This window comes from Budorcas taxicolor, chromosome 19 (assembly GCF_023091745.1).
Source record: "Budorcas taxicolor isolate Tak-1 chromosome 19, Takin1.1, whole genome shotgun sequence".
Classification (NCBI taxonomy): domain Eukaryota; kingdom Metazoa; phylum Chordata; class Mammalia; order Artiodactyla; family Bovidae; genus Budorcas; species Budorcas taxicolor.
In genome coordinates this window covers 23,413,772-23,432,270 of record NC_068928.1, presented here as the reverse complement: position 1 = coordinate 23,432,270, position 18,499 = coordinate 23,413,772, and the positions used below count along the sequence as shown (strand labels likewise).

The following is an 18,499-nucleotide window of genomic DNA, read 5'->3' as shown; positions in this document are numbered from 1 at the left end:
TTCTCAGTTGCCCAGTCATGTCCAACTCTCTGAACCCCATGGACTGCAGCCCTCCAGGCTCCTCCGTCCATGGAGTTCTCTGAGCAAGAATACCAGAGTGGGCTGCCATTTCCTCCTCCAGGTGACCTTCCCCACTCAGGGACTGAGCCCGCGTCTCTCTCTCTCTCTTTTTTTTAAGTTCTACCAGTTTTTGCTACCAACCCATCACCCTCCACCATCATGCACACATGCTCAGTCAAGTAACCCCATGGACTGCAGCCCGTGAGGCTCCTCTGTCCATGGACTCTTCCAGGCAAGAATACTGGACCGGGTTGTCATTTCCTTCTCAAGCCCGAGTCTCTTGCATCTCCTGCATTGGCAGGTGATTTCTTTCCCATTGCAGCACGTTACACACTGCTGCTGCAGCTGCTAAGCCGCTTCAGTCGTGTCCGACTCTGAGCGACCCCATAGACGGCAGCCCACCAGGCTCCCCCGTCCCTGGGATTCCCCAGGCAAGAACCCTGGAGTGGGTTGCCACCTCCTTCTCCAATGCATGAAAGTGAAAGTGAAGTCGTTCAGTTGTGTCCGACTCTTAGCGATCCCATGGACTGCAGCCTTCCAGGCTCCTCCGTCCATTACACACTACCCATTCACAATTCTACCTCCTAACCTTTCTCCAGTCAACAACCTTCACTGTCACTATTTCAAGCACTAATCATTCTTTCCTGAAAAAACCTCTTAAGTGACCTTCAAACTCCAATCTATATTCTTCACTGCCATCTAAACTACCTAACTCTACAACTGATTATAATGTTCACCTTGCTTGAAACTATGCCTTCCGAATTGCCTAGAATCTGGAACAACCCAGAATTCCTAAATTCCACCTATCTGGCTCGTATGTGCCTTTTCAGTCTCATGCTCACATGCACTCTCCAATTCCCTCTGCAAATTACTTCCCAGCATTCACATAATAGTTCCTTATGCTCCTGCACCTGTGTATGTTGCTCTTCCCTTTACCTAAAATGACCTTCTCCCATGTCCACTCCAATTACTCATTCAAGATTTGGTTTAAATATCGTTCTCAACCATCTTGGAGATTTGATGAGCCCTGAAACAGCGTGACACATATCATACGTGATGTTCACGACTATAACCCAGGACCCAGATTTAAAAGACTACAGAAAGATACTGAATTTCCCACCCATTTAATTATTTCATTAAGACTCTGGAGAACACTCTAATTTCAATCAAGTTTCCTATTTTTGTAAAACTAAATGGCATGAAAAAATATTCGTAGAATTTGACAAATCTAAAAGTAGCGGAGAGAAGTAAGATTTATCAAAGGAATAAGTATGTGGTGAAATATTGTACCGATTCAAGTTTATTTATCATATATGAATAAATAATAAAATACTATAGCTGTAATAGAATTAACAAATTTTAACTTCTTTAATGATTCAGCAGCCACTTTAAATTTTTACAGCATTACTATGTTATCTTTTTATAATCACAAATTTTAATATAAAGTTATAACATAAAAACAACATAATAAAATCATTAAGCTTTCTGGCTCTTTGGACTTGGGTTAAATGAGAGTTTTACACATAGCAGTGGATCTTTAAAGAGAAATTTCCCTCCATCTACTGAAAAAAACAGCAAAGGCCTATACATTTAGAGAAAATAAAAACTGTACCAAGTCATTAGTTCTCGTTTTTATGGAAGCATCATAATAGACACCAAAGCTTCAAATATCACCAGCATAGAGGATATCTAAGACACAAAGTACTTTAACGAATATTGGCGGGGATGGGGGGGCGGTCAGCCTTGGTTTTCTTTTTTCTATATTCAATTACCTGTATCTGCCAAGTTTAACACTTCAATGTTTATTCAATTTTTCTGTCTGTCCTTAATAGTACCACCACAGTTCACACCATCAGCTCTCACCTGGACTGGCCTGATTTACTCATTTATTCTAAAATATTTGCCTGTTTGGCTACACTGGGTTTTAGTTGCAGCATACAGGATCTTTGATTAATAGCTGCACAACTCTTACTTGTGGGATGTGGGATCTAGTTCCCTGACCAAGATCAAACCCGGACCCCCAGCACTGGGAGTGCAGAGTCTTAGCCACTGGATCACCGGGCAAGTCCTTGGACTGGCCTAATTTAATTCCAACAGGTCTTTCTAAAATCTAGTCTTGGCCTATTAACATTTATCTTATACTCAGCCCTAGAATTATCTATTTAAAATACAAGCTGACCATATCACTTACTTAAAAACTATTGTTCATTGGCACACTAGTTTTTACTTAACAAATATTTAAATAGAACTTACTGTACGCTAGTCACTGCTTTAAGTGTTTTAGAAGTGTTCATTTACTCCTCATAACTACCTATGAAAATTTAAATAAGGAGCTTTTCTACTCTGTGTATGTGTGTGTGTAATCCAACGGAGCTATGTAAGTAGCAGAGCTGAACACAAGCATCTGGTCTCCACAGTCAGGGCCTCTGATCACTGCATTACGCTGCACCTGTTTCCCAAAGTCCACATGCTTAGCACAGTGTATAAGGTCTTTGATTAGTACTTGGTCCCTTCCCACATTTCAAGTCTTACTTCTAATCAAGCCCCACTTTGCTCAAACTCTAGTTAACACTGAGTACCTTGTAATGTACGCCTTCCCTCTCCTCACTTCGATACCTTTATTATTTTACTACTGCTTGTCCCATGTCTGGAGTGCTTCCCAGCACCTCAGCACAGTTCTCATAAGAGTGCACTGAATACATTCTGATGAAAGAATGAATTTTTAATACCTCATAAGGTTAGTGAGCAAAGATTTTAAAAATATTCTACTATTAATTATACTGATAGATAAAACATAAAAATATCAAATATTTTAGAACTTAAGTCTCCAATACACCTAATGCTTATCCTGTTAAAACATACATAAACAACAACAACCAAAAAAACTTCCCCCAACCTTGGTTCTCCTTCAACTCTTTCCCATTGCTTCCAAACAACCATATTTGTTCAACAGTGCAAACCAAAACAAACAAATCTCAATTCTTCACCTTCCTCATTCCTTGTTTGTCTCACTTCCCATATCAAATCGGTTAATAATTTATACATACTCAATCTCTCTCGAATCCATTCTTTAAACGTTCACTGTCTCTTAAATAGTTATCACAGGTCTATCTGCCTCCATCCACTCCATAGCTGCATTTCCCACAATGCTGACAGCTGCCTTTTTAAAAGGGAAATCTAATGATGTCACTTATCACAACTTAAAATCACCCTCTGCCACCTCAAGGACAAAAACAGTTCTTCTCAAAAACAATCAACTAGGAAGCTTACTGAAAATGCAGATACCCCCTGAGATCCCCCGAACCATGGAATTTGTATTGCGTGAGTCTAAGACAAGCCTACAAATGAAAATGGTCGTGTCACCTGGCTTTACAGGTCAGATCAGGGCAGTGTTCTCTATACTCACCATCTCTCCAGCCATACTGAACTACAACTACAAGTAACTTCCTCACCAACTAAGGGGAACTTATGAGACTAGGTACAAATTAATTCCCCAAACAACATGACAAGATTTCTTCAAAAACGTTTAACCAACATCTTTGTAAAGATCTCCTTGAAAACATCTCGCCAAGTATACATTTTAATTTTAGCATTATTATTCTACCTTTGCACGTTAAATATGTTTATAAATTCTAAGATCATTGACGGCAACGGCTGACAATAATGTTTGCATCACCAATGCTTAGGATATATCTAAATAAACGTTTGGTGGACAGAAAAATTGATGAAAATTTAGAAGAGAAACAAAAGTAAGTAATGGTATTGAATAAGGGTTTTAAAAGTTGAAACCCAATGGTATTCTTTGTACAAGTAATACAGTGGAAGGGCAAGATATAAAAACAACTGCCAAGTGGGATAGGATGGGAGGTGGGGAGGAAGCAGAAGAGGGAAGGGACATATATATACCTATGACTGACCCATGTTGTATGACAGAAAGCAACACAGTATTGTAATTATCCTTCAATTAAAAATAAATTTTAGGGAGTTCCCTGGTGCCCCAGCGGTTAAGATTCTGAGCTCCCAATGCAGGGGGTCTGAGTTCAATCCCTGGTCAGGGAACTAGATCCACATGCTGCAACCAAGAGTTTGCAGGCCACAACAAGGGCCTGGCACAGCCAAATAAGTATTCAGCAAATAAAATAAAAATAGATTTTAAAAACTGCCAAGAACTGTAATAACTGCAATGCTCAAGAATTATCTTGCACTCAAATTATAAATTCTCCTTAATATAAAATAAATCTCTTTCAGGACATAGATCTTAGTTCTGTTTTTAAAGAGTCCAGTCAGTCAAAAATATTTTGTTTTCCACTTCAGTATTTACAAGTTTTCTGAGGGAAAGGGAAGAACAAGGAGGATTCAAATACTAGCACAGCACAGATGAATAAGATGCCCTATTTGCTTTGCTTCTCAGATCACAGCAGTCTCCCTCCAAACAAGTCCCCAAATGTGGAGCTCTTCTCTAAAATCCCAACACTTAACTTTACTCTCAGAATAATTTCCACAGGGATATATAATTCACTTAAATGTAGCTCCTTCAAAGACCTTCTCTGATCTTTATTCTTCAAACCACCGTTAAAATGTTTTAAACAATATGTGAATAAAACAAGGATTGCTTAAATTAATATTTAAAATCCTAAACAAAATTTTCTCGATGGACGTAAATGGGGAAGAGGAGGTAAATCTGCCTTACTGAAGAATTCCAAATGACACGTGTAAACTGATACTCCCCCCGCCAGAGCAGTAACTGGACTCATTTCCAAAAGGTAAAGGAAAAATAATAACTTTAAAAGACAACCAACAAACACTACATTAACCAGGTGACGAAGGCTAGCATCACCAGCGATGTCTTGTGGGCATCACGCAGCCTCTGACGTGATGAGATGAGAAGTGCACTTCACCTCTGCGGTATCTGTTTTCTGAAAATCCACAGCCGTTCTAATCATGAAAAAGCACCAGACAAACCCAGTTTGGGGGACATTTTACAGAATACCTGACCAGGACCTCAAGACTGTACAGGTCATGGAAAACAAGGGAAGACTGAGAAACTGTCACAGACCAGAGGAGACTGGAGATGCGAGACAACCAAATGCAAGGTGGCACCCTGGACTAAACCTAGAACAGAAAGAGGCCATCAAGGGAAAACCAGCGAAATTCAAATCAAGTCTGGAGTTTAGCTAACAGGAAATACCAAGACTGACAAATGTACCACAGAAACATAAGATGTTAACAATGGAGGAAATCAGGGGCAGGGTATATTCAAGAACTCTCTGCACTACCTTTACAACCTGTCTACAAATCTAAAATTATCCCAAAATAAAAAGGTATTCTAAAAAATAAAACAGGAAAAATGTGGGGTTATTTAATATTTAACAGGACAAATAAAGGACTTCCCTGATGGTCCAGTGCTAAAGAATCCACCTTCCAATGCAGGAGACATGAGTTCAATCCCTGGTTGGGGAGCTAAAATTCTACATGCCTCAGGGCAACTAAGCCAACAAAGCCCCAGTACAGTCCAAAATAAAATAAGCACATTACTTTAAAAAAAAAAGAAGCACAAATAAAAGCTTTGTTAAAATAAAGATATAAATACACTTTCCAGTTTAAATAAAATGCTTGCAAGCAATATAATTTTATATTAAAAAGTAGAATTAGTCCATTTGGCACTGATTTACACAGTACTTCTTGCCTACTATGAAATTTTGAAAATTCTTAAGAAATATACTTAAAACTATAAGAGCTATATTATCGCTTACTTTTATGAGTAAACAGTATGCTAATTATCTTACTTAAAGTCTCTAACAATAAAAAATATCTACTGAAGGCTTTAGAGGCCTTTTATCCAATAATAGCAACCACCCTATGAGTTAGATACTGTCAACATTATCCACTTACTGGTAAAAAATAGGCTTCTTGCTCAAGACTCACAGAGATTTCCCTAGTGGTTCAGACAGTAAAGCCTGTACTGCAGGAGACCTGGGTTTGATCCCTGGGTCAGGAAGATCCCCTGGAGAAGGGAATGGCAACCCTCTCCAGCATTCTTGCCTGGGAAATCCCAATGAACAGAGGAGCCTGGCAGGCTACAGTCCATGGGGGTCACCAACAGTCAGACATGACTAAGCGACTAACACACTTTCATAGCTGATAAAAATGATGGAGCTAGGATTATAATCTAAAATATTCATTTTGGTTTTAGTCAACAGCTTTATCTAATTTTTTCTGCTAGTGTTTTAACCCTTTAAAAATAAAATAACAAAAATAATAGTAAATAATAATCAATATAATTAACTTTTTTTTCCTTTGGCCACACCTCACAGCTTGTGGACTCCCCACTGCTCCCCAAACCAGGCCCTCAGGAGTGAAAGCTCAGAAGCCTAACCACTGGACCATCAGGAAGTTCCCAATACAACTGACTCTTAATCTTCCCTTCCTTTCTTCAGCAGTCAGCATATTTTTCATAAAATGAACAAACATGGAAGGAAAGATGAAGAGATAAAATAGATGCCTTACACACACAAAATACTAATATCATAAAACATATCTTTGTATCTTTATCATAGATTAAAAGTGAATTAAATCTACAACATACAAATCCTTAAAAACATAAGCTTTCAACTAAATTCCTTAAAAATTTCCCAGACTCTTAATTTCACAGTTATCAAAAGAGTCTCTCAGAAAATTCTTATCAGCCTCAGTTAACTGTCAGTAATTCTGGTGAGCACACAAGAGCTCAAGGAACAGATATCTGAAATGGGAAGAGCAGAAATGCAAATGCAATTTGTCTAGTTGGGTAAGCTCACCTCTTAAGGATGAGTGTTCTGTGGCCCTGAAACAACTATGTCGGAAGTGCTACCTTGTTCCTGGGACAACATAAAATCTCTGTAAAGGAAATAGGAACACTTTTCCTTTATTCACCTTAATTCCAGAGAGATCCCTGGAAGTTAGCCACTACAAAGAACTACAGGATAGCACATTTCCTTTCACAGAACCCCATACTCAACCAAATTTAAGAAGTATTTATTTACTTATTAATACCCCTTAAATAAATGTAATTAAATATTTAAATGTACTTAAATATTGATTTAATATTAATGTATTAATATTACTTGTATGTATGCAGCGTTTATTATAAACATACTATGATAAAGCAGTATTAGGCATTTTCTGGAAGTTCCTATTCAAATGCCTTATATAAGCAAAACAGCAATATAAGATCATGTGAATAAATGCCAATTTAAATGATACAGGCAATAAATGCTACCAATTCTCACCATTTTAGAAAAGAAATTAGCAAACATAAAAAGTTATGAAAAGAGTCCATTTTGTCAAAAGAAAAAAGAATGTTTGATAATGCAAGGCAATACCCAAGTAGTTCACTGACTACAGTATTTACCTCATTCTAGCTACTAACCCAACTTGTGACCTTGGGAAAACAAATTCTCTAAATTTTAGTTCTCTTATCCATAAAAATACCAGTCTTTCACGAAAAGTACCTGACAGAACAAATGAAATGCCATGTTCAGTACGTTTACAAACTTCTAGGAAAATGTTCACAACGTTAGATGACAGTAACTTCAGAGGATACTTTTCCAGAAGTATCTTTGACAAAAGCACAGATCAACCTAACTAGGTAAGTTTCAACTAAAAGCCACCATCTTTTAAAGAGAAAACAACAGATCAAAATAGCAAGTCCTTACAGTATCTGCATCCAAAGACTATAAAGCATTTCACAAATAACAATTAAAATTTTTAACTGCCATGACAAGATTAAAAATTATACACACAGCAGAAATTAAACTAAGGTTCTACTTAAATGACTAGCCAAAGTGCCATGTCAAACCAGCAGCAAAGCTAAAACAACTCAGAAAGCCTTCACTGCACTTACCTAGTAGTAGGCTTATATAATACAGCATCTTTCTTCATGAAATACACATTTCTCAAAACATTTGGCCTTCAGCAACTAAGAGTCACTCTACAGCTAAGCACTAGGAGAACAGGTTTGCTTTTTCTTTTCACAAGTCATATATCATCAGTTTCTTGTTTTCGTATAGTTTTTAATAGAGCAACTTTTTAAGTGAGATTTTAAAAAAAAGCTGTACAGTAAAAGTGGCAAAGAATTTCTACTTTAAACTATCTCTCTTTCCAAAGTGTATGAAAACAGATTACCAGTCATAAAGAAATATTTTCACAACAGAAAGTTACAGGCAAATAAAGAAATCTCTTTTAGGACCACAGCAGACATGACAGGCGTGGTTAAACCAACCAAGCCTCAAGTCCCTTTGGCAGAAGAGTGCATGACTCACTGCTTTAGAACTCAATGGGAAGAATTGGAAAATTCATTTCAATTGTCCTAAGGTTTTAATTTGGGTTTGTTTTTTAAGATATCTGCATCCTAATAATGATAACTTCCATAGTTTCTATGGCTTACTAATTAAGAGGACAAATTGTGAATAATACAAATCACAGGTAAACAAAAAGATCCTCTTTTTTCTTGGACACTGAAAATATGAGCTGTAAGATAAAGTCATATATACAGTATCATTTATTGCATAAGAGAGAGAAACATTTACACTGAAAAAACATACATAAACAATGAAACATGTATGTTCTAGCTGGAAAACCAAAAATTATTATACTGATTTCTCCCTTCCAGAAACATCTATAAATTTTTTATATACCAGAATAACTGTATCTGGAAAAAAAGATACCAAGTAATTCTACTAAAAAATTAATCCATCCCAATCTCATTAAAAGTTTCATAAGTATAGGATTATTAAGAATTTTAAAAATTGATCTCCAAATTAAGCAAAAGATTCTGCCACATGTATCAGAAACATATCCAGATACACATTTGGAAGTAAAAGCTCTCATACTTAAGTCAAATTATTTTAAACTCCTAATCAACTAGTAATCTACTGAAAAATCTCGGCTCTTAGTACACTCTTATAGCTACAAACACTAAGGGTTAGGATATGTTAGACACATAACACTAACCTCATTCCTTGCCACATGAACCCTTCTACTTTTTAATCACGTTAAAAATAACAAAAATATAAAAATGTATCATACACTGACAAACAGTCATAAGGCCCATCAAAACTACATTTACAACATCAATTTGACATCCTTCTGAGAACATCTATTCACATGAATGCTTGATACAAGACATTATAATGACCTACCTTCTCTTAGGGCAGTACCTTACTAAAAGATCTCTTCCAAACGACAACACAAGATAAACGGTCTTGCAGAGCATTTAACACAAATTACCTTATCCTCTCTTACTCACTTTGATGTTCATTATTTAAAAATCACAGATTTTACTGTTTTAATGCAAACTAAAGTTAAAGAAAACATCTATAATGTTCTCATTAGATTTTCGCAATATTTCTACTATTTTTTGCCAAATATTTCTGGCATTCGTTAATTTACATTTACTTAACTAAAACAATAAAAAACATTAAGAAATGTGTACATATGTATATGTATGTGTATGTATATATACAGGTAATATACAGACAATAAGTATTTGCTTTAGAGCAGGGACACTGCTTTTTACTCCACCTTGCAAAAAAAAGGTAGAAACTAAAAACAGGAGATTTTAAGATTTACTACAGAGAAATGTCTTTGTTGTAGCACGAATTAGCATCAAATAACCTTACAAAACATAAGCAAGAGAAAAATTCTATGAAAGGGCAATCCAGCATTTCACAGCTTCTGCTCTCTTACTCCACCCAGTCTCCTCAGCTCAATGGCTGTTCACAGCATCCACAAATATTAGCCCATTTTTAAAAAAAGAGGTGGGAGAGGCACTAAAATAGGGCTAGCTCCATCAAAATAAAGATAAACAGAAATATTTTGTGAAAAATTAGGTTCCATTCTGATTTATAAAAATAACAGCTTTGTTTTAGGAGATAGATCTTCCCCTTGTGAACAATCCAAACAATGATCATTTATAATAGAACATGAAAGAGTAAATCACCCTAAACAGAGATCACGCTTATGCTTTAATAAAAACTGCAATTTGCAACTGCCAATTATTTTGCAAAACTGTGTCCTGAAAGATACCCACGAGAGATTAAAAGGTAGCTAATGTCTTAGACCCAAATCAGAATTCTTTAAGTAAAAGCTTTTAATATATTCAACATTATATCACTATCGACCTACCCAACCAGGACATTTTTCCTGATTAAAAGACTGAACCCCGCAGCAATCAAGCTCCGCTGCAGCAAAAAAAGGAATTTAAAAAAAAAAAAAAAATTCAAGCAAATACTACCGTGGCAAAAGGGGAGAGATGACATTACTGGTATGAAAGGCCCAAGCACGGTCTCCTCCGCCCTAGGCTCAAAATGAAATTCACACAAAACAACCCACCCCCCAACAAAAATAGAATTACCAAAAACGGCACAATTGTTTTGTTTAGCCTTTAAAACCTTATAAATCTCAAGGATTGTGTGTTAAAGTAGAGGTCGGAAGAACAGTAACATCTTTCTTCTCTCCCGATTGCCTCTTAAGGAAAGGGGGAGGGGGGGACCTTGGCATGACATCGCCCATTGAGAACGGAGACCACAAATCTGGTTCTTCGCTTCCAAAGCACAATTTCTTAACCAAAAGACTGATATAGATTGGACCCAAACGGCAACCCCAAAAGAAAATCTCCCGTCTTCCTCCCAAGGAGTTTCTTGCTAAGTCACGGAAGAAAGGCAGAACAACAAATAAAGCCAAGCCACCTTCCTCTCTTGTCTCAGATGCTGAAAAACCTCCTCCTCCTCTCCACTCTGCTGTTTAGAGACGTACTGTTAAAATTTGCCCACCACCTCAAAGGCATTTTCTCACCTGGGAGGTTAAGGCAGGCACTGCGTTTCCTATACGAGTGGGGAGATTCGAAGGAGAATGGCTGAGGGCCTCGAAGCTCAGTGTTACAACGTCAAAAGGCAGCTCCCGTTGAAGGAGCCGACGGCAGAAAAGAAAATCCTGCCGGATTTGGTGGGTGGATGCTGCGGATGGTTCGGTGGGGTCAGGCCGCTCCTCCTCAGTGGGTGCAGGGGCTGAACCACCGCACAGGGGAGCCAGGGAAAGGCTGGACCATCCTTCTCAGGTCAACTCCATCCTAAGGACAGGTGGGGGACGGAACGCCTGCAGGCCGGTGGACAGTGCCGAGGCGGCTTGAGCCCGGTCCCTGAGCGCCAGCCGCGGGGTGGGGTGGGGACTGCGGAGCTTCTCTTCCGCGGACAGGGAGAGGAGAGCCGAACCCTCTCCCCAAGATCTGAGAGCGACCTGCTCTCCACGCCCTTCCTACCCAAGAATACTTTTCTTGCTAAGTCACCAAGGGAGGAAGGCGATCCCTTCCCGGGGAAGGCCGCGGGTGGAGCCGCGGCGGCCTGGCACCCCCAGAACCCGGGCCAGGGAGGAGGGGAGCGAGGGCAGCGCCCTACCCGGCCTGTCCCCCCCCTCCTCCCGTGTCTCTCACTCAACGGCCGTCGCGGCCGCCATTTTGAGAGCGAGGAGAGAAGAAGAAGGAGGAGGAGGCGGCGGCAGGGGGAGGGGAGAATGGGAGGGAGGGGACCGGCGCAGCCACATCGTCAGGCCGCCGGGCCCGGCCCGCAGCCGCCCGAGCGCGGTGGAGAAGACATAAGGGAGAGCGCAGACCCTCGCCCGCCTTACCGGAGCGCTGCACCGCCGCCTCCGCAGGGCCTCTTCCGTCCTTCACTCCCATCCACCGGCGGGGGAGGGGGAGAGGGAGAGGGAAGGGAGGAAGGAGGGAGGGAGGGAAGGAGGGAGGGGGAGGATGGCGCGCTGGGCCCGGTCCCGGGGAGGGGGAGGGGAGGGGAGCGGGCGGGCTCCTCAGCCGTTCCGGGGCTCGAGCCTAAGCCCGGCGCTCGCGATGGCTCTGAGCTCGCGCCCGAGCGCTCCCCTCCTTCTTCTTCTCGCTCCCTGGACCCCGGGGTCGCTGCTCGTCCGCTCGCTCACTCGCTATCTCGGCCGCTGGACTCCGCCGCCGCCCCGCCGCTCCAGCTCCGTCTGTCACAGGAGCTGCCCCAACGCCCTGACGTCACCGCGCCGCCGCCGCCGCCGCCGCCGCCGCCCCAGACCCGCGGGGAAGAGGGAGGGGAGGGGGGCCGGGAGCGGAGGAGGGGCTGCGGCGCATGCGCGGGCCAGGGCCCGGCCCTGAGCGGGCTGCCTTCCGCTTAGCAGGCCGGCGAGCTGATGCTGCTTGGCGATGTAGAGAGGTGGGGTGGGGGACAAGTGTGCGCAAGAGGTACTTTCGCTCAGCACGCCTCTCCAACCTGTGCAAAGGCTCTCAGTAACCTTCTCCTAGACCCTCGTCTGACTGCTGCGGCCCCTGGTGAACTCCGGCTGTCTTCACCTCCACGCCCTGCTCTTGCTCGCGAACGGAGAGCTCTCCGTTTTCCCCGGCCAACAGCAGGGACCATCTGGCACCGTGGATTCCGGGCCCCAGTGGCTTCAGAAAGCGGAGCCCGGGCCAGGATATCGCCCCTTCTACCTTCGGCCTTCGGGTTTATTTCTCACGGACCGGGGAGAGGGAGGGGGAGTAGATTGGGTCAGTCTGGGGAGAAGAGCTGTTGAGGTTAAAAGCCTGCTGGGATGCCTGGTTGTTAGAGATTTTTTAATTTGAGAAAATTTGCTTTCAGATATGATTCAGCTATTCTTTTCCTTAGTCACACGCAGGCATACACACATCTGCGACTCTGGAAGTCTCGAAACTGATGCCCAAAGAAACACCTGGAACTTTATCCCTGCAAGGCTTGAGCGCGCGCGCTCACGTGTGTCGTGTGTGTGTGTGTGTGTGTGTGTGTGTGTGTTTACTGTTTGGGGGGATGAAATAGATGGCAGATGAAATCTTGGAGATTTATAGGCAAATGTGTTCCACACAAACATTTGATTTAAAAGAGGCCAGATTTGAGGTTCTAGATTATCCTATGTGGAATATTCTTCTATTGAGTTACCTAGTGTGATCATCTCATCACTAATTTATATTGTCCAAGGAGACTCTTTGCCTGAATCATAGGTTTAGGCTTGTGTTTATTGATTTTATTGTTTTCCTTTTGCAGGTAAATACATTACCTTTGAGAAACTACTGGGTTAATGGCAGAACCTGAATGTGTATCCTGGATCAGCAACATAAAGGAAGTGTGGCCTTGGTTAAATTACTGTGTCTAGCCCCGTTTCTCTGTAAAATAGACATATAAATTGTAAAGCTTTTGTGAGAATTAGGAAATGCTGCGTGTGTATAGTATATGGCTTTAGTAGCGAGTCACAGGCAACTCATGTAACAATTACTTTTACTTGATAGCAAAATAAGTTTCCTTTTAAGAAGATTTTAAGTCTCTAACTCTGCAGATGTTCAAGAAAAATATGAATGAATTGCCTGGAAGGTTTGGGTTCTCCCCTTCCTGAAGGCAGGGAAGGAAATCAAATGGTCTCTGGTATGTCTTTTCCCGGTTTACAGTTCTGGGATTCTCTGGTTGGGCAAGGACAACAAAATGAGGCACAAAAGTTTGGTCTGTGCCATACCCAGTAACAGTCAATAAAGTTGAAATAAATTAACATCCCTTGTTCTAAGAATCCATCTCAAGTTCACTTTTACCTTTTAAAGTGCATGTTATTGCCTGACATCACAGTATTAAAATTTAATCACCTGAGTATATCAGTTCTTTATTTCTTAAATGAATAATCTAAAAGCCAACAAAATTGCCCAGAAATCAGAATCACATTTATAAACACTGATTTAGTACAAATAGGTAGCACTAACCCCAATACTTTGAGCTCATAGACTCAGGCAATCAGAATACTTTAAAATGTACATTATGTAATTATGAATTAAATTGAGATCAGGTTTTAGTTTTATAGCAATCCTTCAAAACACAATAGACTCACTTGGGAGGAATGGGTAAAAGCTGTCCCTGGATTATAATTTTTCTGAAAACTGTGTTTGCTTAACTTAATATGGAGAGATGTGTTCTGGTTCTCTGCACTTTCTTTTCAGTTTCTAAAGTGATAGATTCATCTTAATAAACACTTGTCTGTTGAGAATGGAGAATTAGGCCATCTATGCTATTAATCATAATTCATAAGAAGGACTTCTACAGAACCTACTGCATCCATTCAGGAAGCATTTAATAATGAATAATTTGGGTAATGTTTCTTGAAAAACAGTAAGTGTAAACATCCATTTTACTTACCACAATCTAACAATCTCCCCATTTATTTGAATTGCAAATCTTTATTTTTCCAGCAGACATTTTCAAAATGGAAACATTTGTTTCGGTTGCTGCAGTAAAATTAGTGTTAAACAATTCTGCAAATAAGCGGACTGGAAGAAGCACTCTAAAAATATTACTGTTGGAGAGAGGACAAAATGTCTTCTAAAAGTAGCTCCAGAGCAAAAATCTGTTTACAGTGGGCACAGATGTTAAAACATTATGTTGAGAATGAAACTGTCCTCTGTTTATGGGCAAGCGTACATTGTTGTATGTGGGTACTTGATAGAAAGCAGTTAGCAATTTGTGAGAGGGTAGCTTTCAGGCATACAGGTTACATGTATCAGTGTCTGTCAGGCATATGTGTCCCAATTGAAAGAAAACCATGACCCAACTGGGCAAGACTCCTTTCGGCTAAAAAATTGTGTACCTGCATTTCCCCAAAGCATGAACATGTCAGTGAGGGTAAGTCCAACTAAACCAATCATTCTTCATCTCAGCATCATGACACCCTCATGTGTCATGAACATTGGGAGGCCACAGAAACAAATTACAGAAACAATGGAAATAGTGGCTGACTTTATTTTTTGAGGCTCCAAAATCACTGCAGATGGTGATTGCAGCCATGAAATTAAAAGACGCTTACTCCTTGGAAGAAAAGTTATGACCAACCTAGATAGCATACTCAAAAGCAGAGACATTACTTTGCCAACAAAGGTCCGTCTAGTCAAGGCTATGGTTTTTCCAGTGGTCATGTATGGATGTGAGAGTTGGACTGTGAAGAAAGCTGAGTGCCGAAGAATTGATGCTTTTGAACTGTGGCGTTAGAGAAGACTCTTGAGAGTCCCTCGGACTGCAAGGAGATCCAAATAGTCCATTCTAAAGGAGATCAGCCCTGGGTATTCTTTGGAAGGAATGAAGCTAAAGCTGAAACTCCAGTACTTTGGCCACCTCATGGGAAGAGTTGACTCATTGGAAAAGACTCTGATGCTGGGAGAGATTGGGGGCAGGAGGAGAAGGGGATGACAGAGGATGAGATGGCTGGATGGCATTACCGACTCGATAGATGTGAGTTTGAGTGATCTCTGGGAGATGGTGATGGACAGGGAGGCCTGGCGTGCTGCGATTCATGGGGTCGAAAAGAGTCAGACACGACTGAGCGACTGAACTGAACTGAACTGAACTGAAAGGAGGTGAAACTCACAGCCTGGACATAGAAGAAATATTTAGAAACAGTACTTCATAATCTGAAATCATATGTATACATATGATACATACACACATATATAATAATTGTTAAAGTGCTAACATAATACAAAAAATGCATCAAATTCATTCTAGATATCACCACAGTAGACCAGGCAAATTTCTTACCCTTTATGCTTGTTTGTATACCTTGTAAAGTAAAAAATTAATTTTCACCTAGAGGACTCAAATCTTTATGAAGGAGGTGATGTAAAGCAAACTTTTAAAAATGACTACAATTTTTATTCATTCATGCAACGAATATTTAACTGAGTATCTTCTATGTACCAGACCGTGTGCTGGATGCTGAAAATACACACTGGATACAACAAACAGAATCCCTGAATTCACAGAGTTTCTTTCTTTAGAAGACAGAAAAAAGATGACAATACGGAGAAAAATGGTACTGATGAACCTATTTGTAGGACAGCAATAGAGACACAGACATAGAGAATAGACTTGACACGGTGGGAAGGAGAGGGTGGGATGAATCAAGAGAGTAGCATTAAAATATATACATTGCCATATGTAAACTAGGTAACCAGGGGAAATCTGCTGTACAACACAGGGAACTCAACCTGGTGACCTCTTACAGCTTAGAGGGATAGGATGAGGTGGGAGATGGGAGGGGCATTCAAGAGGGAGGGGACATATGTATATGTATGACTGATTCATGTTGTTGTATGACAGAAACCAATACATTATAAGGCAATTATCCTCCAATTTAAAAAAAATTTTAAGTGAACCCTAAAGTTAAAAAAAAAAAAGGATGACAAAGCTATGTAGGCAATAAACAACTTTGGGATGGAGAAAAATAGAAAGGATCACATGAGGGAGGGTGGTAAGAGAAGATATGTCAGAGGAATGAGTGAGAGACTTATGTAGGTAAAACATTCTAGATTAAGGAACAAAGACAAAGACCCTGAGACAGGAAAATGATCGCTGTGTCCCAGGAAATTAAAGAAAGTCCCGGCAGGTGGAATGGAACGAGGGTGAGAAAAGAGTCCTCGACTGCAATGGTCCAGGGCATGCCCTTGTCAATTACAAACTGGCGCTTGCCAGGGGCATTTGCCATCTGCCTCTGTGGAGATTAAACCCTGTGCTGCAACAGCTGTTGACCTTCAACATGCCCGGAAGGGAGTCCAGGGTGGAGAGTGAGGCACCCTGTGCTCCAAGGAAGCTAGTAGAACAGGTCTTTAGAAAGTTAGATATTTCCAGGAACTGCTTTCATGATCCCAATCCTTGCATCTCCTCATATCCGTCATTGTTGCTCAGTCATGTCTGACTCTTTGTGACCTCCATGGATTGCTTCCCTGTCCTCCACTATCTCCTGGAGTTTGCTCAAACTCATGCCCACTGAGTCAATGATGCCATCCAACCAGGTCATCCTCTGTCAAGCCCTTCTCCTGCCCTCAGTCTTTCCCAGCATCAGGGCCTTTTCCAATGAGCTGGCTCTTTGTATCAGATGGCCATAGTATTGGAGCTTCAACTTCAATATCAGTCCTTGCAATGAATATTTAGGGTTGATTTCCTTTAGGATTGGCTGGTTTGATCTCCTTGCTGTCCAAGGGACTCAAGAGTCTTCTCCAGCAACACAGTTCGAAAGCATTAGTTCTTCGGTGCTCAGCTTTCTTTATGGTCCTCATATCTAGAAAAGCACTAAATCTCTTCATGATGATATCAGCTCCTCATGACTAGAAGAAACCTCTTATAAAGTAAGCACTTGATTGAACTGATCTCCCCCTTTGCCAAAACTTTATATTGACCTTCCCGCACTACCTCTTTGGAACAGTTCCTAAGAACTATCTGAGGTGCTGTCTCCTGGGCTGCAGTCCTCATTTTGCCCCAAATAAAACTTAACTCACAACTCTCACTTTGTGCATCTTTTTAGGTTGACACCCTTCGCGTTTTATTCCCTGAAGAGTCCAGAGAAGAAAGTAGCAGGAGAGAAGATCACAGAGACAGGTAGGAATTAGATAGGTCAGGGCCTTGAGAACATAGTAAGGAGTTTGGATTTCATTTTAGAAGCTGTTGATAAAAGTAAGGACCCAAAAAAAGAACACATTTTGATTATGTCTTCTGACCATAAAGACTTTAAAAAGTCCTTACCTTTTTACATATTATCTTACTTTTTTAATATGTAAATTTTCAAATATATAAAAGACATAATGGTATATTAACCCTCATATAGTTGTCACCAGGCTCTACAGTTATAAACTATGGCTAATATTGTTCTTATTTCATTTATACACTCACTCATTGCCCCTTCATATTTTGAAGCACATTCTGAATACCACATTATTTTACTCATTTATCACGTTATTTTACTAATTGACAGTTTAGTTTGTATCTTTAAAAGAAAAAAGACTCTTCTTGGGATATTTTGACCCTGCCCTTTGGTTTTTTAAAATATTTATTTCCCTTTCAATATTTATTTTATTTATTTGGGTGCATGGGATCTTCAACCCAGCATGTGGGATCTCTTAGTTGTGGCATTTGGGATCTAGTTCCCTGACCAGGTATCAAACCCAGACCCTGTGAATTAGGAGCGTGGAGTCTTAGCCACTGGAGCGCCAGTGAAGTCCCCCTGCCATATGATTTTTGCTCACCAAAGGCATGGAGTAATTAAAAGTTCTGGAGAAACTGGGCAAGCAATGCAGTCAAGCAACCTTTGACAGTAGAACTATCCTGGATTATTTGAGATCTCCCACTATTTTCTCATGAATGGTCCTTGATCCAGTTAAAATGAATATTACTAGTAGAAATAATTTACATGACATATACACAGAATGGGCTTCCCTGGTGGCTCGGATGGTAAAGAATCCACCTGCAATGCAGGAGACCTGGGTTCCATCCCTAGGTTGGGAAGATTCCCTGGAAGAGGGCGTGGCAATCCACTCCAGTATTCTTGCCTGGAGAATCCCCATGGATAGAGGAGCCTGGTGGGTCCCAATCCATGGGGTCGCAAAGAGTCA

General features: G+C 40.7%; 1 protein-coding gene across 2 annotated transcripts in view; it reads right to left on the bottom strand.

Annotated features, from left to right (window-relative positions):
- Nucleotides 1–12,101, bottom strand: part of PAFAH1B1 (platelet activating factor acetylhydrolase 1b regulatory subunit 1) — a 64,742-nt gene extending 52,641 nt beyond the window's left edge. Inside the window, exon 1 of one of the 2 annotated variants that reach the window (XM_052657620.1) lies at nt 11,722–12,101. The gene's annotated coding sequence lies outside the window, so the exon portion shown is untranslated. Of the gene's footprint in view, nt 1–10,893; nt 11,200–11,721 lie in introns of those variants that run through there. The other variant, XM_052657621.1, reaches the window with a different exon arrangement.
- Nucleotides 12,102–18,499: the final 6,398 nt, after the last annotated feature.